The following is a 6000-nucleotide window of genomic DNA, read 5'->3' as shown; positions in this document are numbered from 1 at the left end:
ATGCCTTGCTACAGAGGGATTTGCAAATGTTTCCTCAGCTGAACATAAGCAGCCAAATCACAGAAGGTCCTGGTTCAGATTCCTGCATTTGCACCTGATAGGACACTTCAATCAAGACAGTGTAGCATAACCACTGTTTCTGATGGATGATCTCTCACTCTGCAGCTTCTTCACAAATATGATTCAACATTTTATTGACCTGCAGTAATGCAAGGGAGAGTGGGGGGGGCTGGAGGAGGGGGCAGGGAATGAGCATGTTTCCTGACTCATTTGAGCAGGGCTATCTAAGGGGTGACATTTACAAGCAAATCCTTGACTGACATGAAATTTATGAGGTCCGTAACATGAATCTCCTTTGGGAAATCCCAGCTAAAGGCGTGTCTCTTCATGATTAAAATCTAGGGAAGGTCCTCATGATGGACAAATTTTTGCACTCCTGTTTAGTTCAGCTGCCATCTCAACTATCAGTTTTTTGCCAGTACCACCTCCTCTCTCAGAGCACCTGAAAAATATAATAATTTTTTTAAACACTGAAAACTTCCCATTATAAAATTTCAATCTTCTGAAGAAAAACTTAGCTTAGGCCCTATGGAGTCCATGCCTAATAAGCAAGTTTGATGTATCCATGTGAATGTGCAGGCAAGCAGAGCAGACTTTTCAGAAGTTAGAATAGAAGCACAAAAGAGAGACATATACTGCCAGTACCATGAAAACACAGCGTGCATGAACACAGCTAGCCAAGACCTGCTAGTTTGACTTCAAAAGAGAAAGTGTATATATATATATATGTGTATATATATATATACACACACACACATATATATATATGACTCTGTGTATGTGTGTACACACACTACACTAGACTCCTGGCATCACTTTCTGAACTACTCTTAGATGTCTGCAGCCCAGTCCAAAAACCAGTAGCAAGATGGGAAATATCATAGCAGGGAACTTACATCTATGTGCAGCTCCCTTACCTAGATCAGACATGCATCCCCCACTACATAGCCAGGCTTATTCTCTGAAGCAAGGAGAATTCTGAAATTTAACTTGGATTTACTTAGAGGGTATTAGATTCAAATTGTGTTGCCCATTTTAACATTTTGACTGGTTGTTCTGCTGTCAAGGCACCGAAGAATGGTGCACACACAATACAAATTGAAGAACTCAAATTACCAATACGTGTGTCATGGAAAATTGGGAAGCGGTGAGCTGAACATTTATAGGCTGGGATAATCAATGGCTAGGACACCTAGCACACAAGATAGGAAAACCCATGTTCTCATCAAAGAACTTTAAGTTTCTTCATTCCATCTGTGTGTGCTTTTCTATCTTCTCCCTCTGTGCAGAAGAGTCAACTCTCTGCAAATTTCTACTTGCACAGAGTTCCTTTAGCTGGAAACTCTGGGTCCCCCATTACTTATAACTTTGCCAAACCTTAATCATCCGGTCTGAAATTTTCTATCCCAACAAAAATCCATATTTCACATTGTTATCTTTAGAAATGTTCACTCCAAAACCAGTTGAATGCATTCATAGGTACAAAGAAAATAAGTGTTCATTTTAAAAAATTATGGAGGTCTTTCTTTGACAAGCTTTGTAGCCTCAAGCTCTAAAGCGAGAACGTGACATTTGACATTTGTCTGGATAATGTCTTTTCTCCCACATTTGTGCCTTTTGCTCTTCCATTGATAATTCACTCAAATTTGGACAAATGTCCAAATGCTGAAAAACTGTATTTGCACATCCACAGTAAAAACTTTGTGGAACTTCACAGGCAAATCTTCAAAACCTTCACTCCCACAGAATATGCTTCTGCCTGTGAGTGAGGTACGCTTTGCTTTCAGCTATAGCCCAGGACTGTTTTGAACTAGAGTCCATCACTCCTCTGAGCATGCAAGCACATTGGCATTTTCTAAAATGGCAAATACTAAAATCTTAAGAGTTAATAAAGCAATTGCACTACAAACTTTGTACCACCACTACTAAAACTACACCAACAAAGTCTGGAAAACAAAGGAGAAATATACTACTTGTTAACATGATAACAATATTGGCCCCAAGCAATGTTATTATTTTAAAGCTCTGTAGTGACCTAGCACATCATACAGGCTATAAGATTTCTATAGTTCAGTATAAAGATGGACTTTGGCAACATAACTCTTGGTTCTGCAAGCCTCAGAAACAGTGTGAGGATTCAGAGCTGCCCAGGGAGTCCCTTTGCTAAAGAGACAGTGAGCAGGCAAAGCAGTTTGTCCGCACGTCACATGTCAAGGACAGATAAAATAATGCACACCTTGAGCAGCGTTTAAACTTTCCAAAATGTTATTTAATCCGTCTTCTTCAGAGTACTTCTTTCAGAATATTTTAAGAGTAATGTGTAAATTAGATTTTGCTCTTTTGCCTCATGGCAGAAGGCAGTTTAAAAAGGCTTCTCAAAAGGTAGACACGAAACTGTCAGCTCTAAGAAAGACTTAGCTATGCAGTTTCATCTAATACTGTCAAGAAAAGACAGCAAGTTTTGGGAAAAATATGACAGGAATTTGGAAATGCAAAATCAAAAGTCTCACAATCAAATTTGATGCCTGAATTAAGTGTATTGCTATGTTCTCATTTCTGTAATCATACCTGTGTGTTGCTTGTATGGAAGCAGAACACAATATATGCCTTTAATTTGTAAGTAACATGGAAAATGCAAACAGATGGAGAGGGTGCAATTCAGTCTAGCGCTGAGCTGAGCCTCAGCAAGTTCTGGGAGGTTCCTTGCCTTCCCACAGCAGCTGGGAGAATTTGGCTCAGAATTAGAAGCCCAATTTAGGCTTTTGAATAGCTAGGCAGAATTGAAAATAAAAGCTGAGAAGTCAGTAGGAATGCAGGGAAGAGTGAAAGTCCCAAGAAAGCTGCAAGTTAATGAAGGTTAAGAATGTGATATGTAACCACAAATACATATGCTTTAAAAAACATACCACAAGTGCTTTATTTTAGGCCACAGTGAGTGGCCTAAATAAATAACCCTGAATCGTGGAGCTGCGGCCAGTTCCTATGTGTGCCTGATGCTCCGGGTAGCACCGAGGATGTGGTTACTTCTATTTTGCTTACATATCATGCTTGGTAGGACAGAAAAGCTGCCAAACTGAGCAAAACCAGGAACCTGCATCAGACACGACCTCGCTAGCATCTACCCTTCTGGTATCCCCATCTCAGGTTAGTTTTAACACCGAGCAATTCAGTACCCTGTAGCTAAGCTCGAGGAAGCAGGGACATGTAAATGGTGCAGAGTAGCAAGCACAGATGGTGACTGTGGAGCCAGCTGCACTGAGGTGGTACTGTGGCTGGACTGAGTGCAGACCTTCTGCTCTGGGATCTGAAACTATTCGAAGGACGATGGTAACTCTGCATCATGCTGGATTGCCACATAAACATAGTCTGAGCAAGCTGTTGTAAACACAGAGGCTTACAGGTTCTGATTCTGATTGTAATCTGCTTGTTTTAGTGGTGATTTTCCTGACTTAAAGCAGTATTATCGAGACAAGAGTTGAACTCTAGAGGTGCCTAAGTACGTCAGTACAATTTTAAGCAGCCTGAAACAATAGGATATTGCACTTGGCTAGGTCTCCAAGTGATTCGTGTTTTACAGTTATGCTACTTGTTTCTTCATCTTATTGTGCAACACTTAAAAACAGACAATCAGTAACAATATTGCCAAGGATTATTTATTGAAGAATGGCTTGGACCACTCTACAAATGGTAAACAATTTGTACAAGCTCTACACTGAAGCAATCCCAGGAGAAAACATTGCTCAACTGTCAAATAATCCACCTCAAGATTTTGTAAAATTAAGAGAGAGGAAGAAAAGACCCACTGTCCCAGGTATGGAAAAGAGACAGAGAAATCTAGTGTGGGAGGGCTCTCCATGGAAAGCTGCAAAAGGAAGAGGTAAGAAAAGAAAACAGAATAAGGTGAAGTTTTTGAGAAATTCCAGTTGCTGCTCATGAGGACTTATGAGCATCTTACCAGCATCCAAAAGCAAAGAGAAGGGCTGCCATAGTTAGAAGCAAAACTGAGATTTATCTTCAAAGCCTTATTTAGGTAAGTAATTCTTAACACTTGTAAAAGTCTCTTATGTGTTGAGGAGCTTTCTTGGAAAAGGGAGGACTGTGGCAGAGACAAAAATTTCCTCTCAAAGGGCAAATGAAGGTTGTGCAATTCGTCCTCCTTTATCAAACCTTTACCTCCACAAGGACTCTTGTCCACATACACAAAGCACCTTCATTCAGAGCCACAGAGGTACTGATGCCTCCCATAAACTCTGCCAGCCCCCTACATCTGTCATTCCTATCAAATCAATCAAGATTTTTAAGAGATGAAGCTTGAATTCCTTTCCCTTAATCCCTAACTCACTCACTTGTAGCCCTTCAACTCCTTTTCTCTTCCCTATATTACATCAAGTAGGGTTTTCTAGACCTCAGAAATAATTCATTTTAGGTGGCATACATTTGCAGTGATTCAGTCTTCAGTGCCTAACAAAACTAACTGGCTCAGGAATTTGGGACTGGCTTCAGTAGGACCTGCATCTCAATTAAGTCCCCAGAACTGAGAAAAAAAGAACATGCATTCTTTAAGAGCAATTCTGAACTTCTGTACTTCTATGAACAAAAGAGGTGAGAAGAATAAATAAAGAGGTAGGCAGGAGGGCAATTTGCGGAATATGGCAGAGACCAAGAGCCAAATCAGCCATTGCCTTAATTTTTGTACACTAATTCATTGGTGTGATAAAACACTTCACTCAAGCTATGCTTGATTGCAAGGAACTAAGCAAGGTCACATGGAATCAGACCCTAGAAAATTGGATGAACATTCACTGTGTGCAGTCAAAATAATACTCAAGTTGTAATAAAAGCAATAGTAAGTTAAAACCGTAAATTGTAGAGGGGGATCAGGTGGTACTGTCTCCATAGAAGAAAATATCTAAAATAGGTTTTCTCTCTTTCCTGTCTAATAGTGACAGAACTCCTGAAGACGAAAGAGAAGTGAAATAAAAAATAGTTAATATTTTCTTACAGCATTAAAAAAAAAAAAAGTACCAGAAATTAGAATTCCTGGGCTCATGCCTTAAACTGTGAGTTTGCAGGTCCGTGATAGTGGAAATACGTTCCTTTCCCTGTACTGCCTGCTAGCAGCCAGGAAGCAATCCCCTGCAATACAACTAGTTCAATTGCTGAACCAAAGAAAGGATTTAGGGACTTACTAACAACACCTGTAATGCCTGGAGTTTAGGCAACTTATTACCACAGTCACCATGAAAGGGGCAAATTTCCCTGCTAGCAATGGCAAACGCCCAGCACTATAGTCTAGAGCTCAGGTAACTGATCCAAGGTATTCCTTACCTTGGATCAGTTCCAGTGCCCAGAACACTCTTTGCCAGGAGAAGCCCATGTCTCTTCTTTGACATAAGTGAGATGAAGGAGGCCATCACAGTGGGACAGGACACTTTTCCACAGGTGAGTGGTTATAGGTTGTGAAATTGGGTTTAAACCTTCTGATAAGTTTAAACAGGCTAGTATCTCTCCAAGCTTGCCTTAACCTTAGTGCCATAGAGATGGATCTGTCTTTGCTCCTCTCTGACACTGGACTATGTGCTGAGATGTCTGCAGGATCCTTCCAGTTCACCCCAGAGGTAGGCTGGGAAGAGGGAAGCTCACTTTTTCTATCACTGCTCAGAAGAAGTGGTTTTGACACCTCTGTCACTTGCCAATGACAGGAAGAAGCTCCAAGGCACACAGAGAGATATGGCCGATGCTAGTCTGAGCAAGAGGTAGTATCGCCGACTGGGAGAGCCTGGGACGGTGACAACAGCCAGGATTACACTTAGCTAAGACAGAAGCAGTAGCAGCCTGTCCAGGACTGGGTTCACACACTGAGCTGGGCTGACTCCCAGCATCTAATTTTGTCTAATCCCTAAATGCTACCAAAACATCATATTTTCTTCTCATGATGTG

The sequence above is a fragment of the Pseudopipra pipra genome, chromosome 3, assembly GCF_036250125.1.
Source record: "Pseudopipra pipra isolate bDixPip1 chromosome 3, bDixPip1.hap1, whole genome shotgun sequence".
In the NCBI taxonomy this organism is placed as follows: Eukaryota; Metazoa; Chordata; class Aves; order Passeriformes; family Pipridae; genus Pseudopipra; species Pseudopipra pipra.
This window is presented reverse-complemented; position numbering follows the sequence as displayed.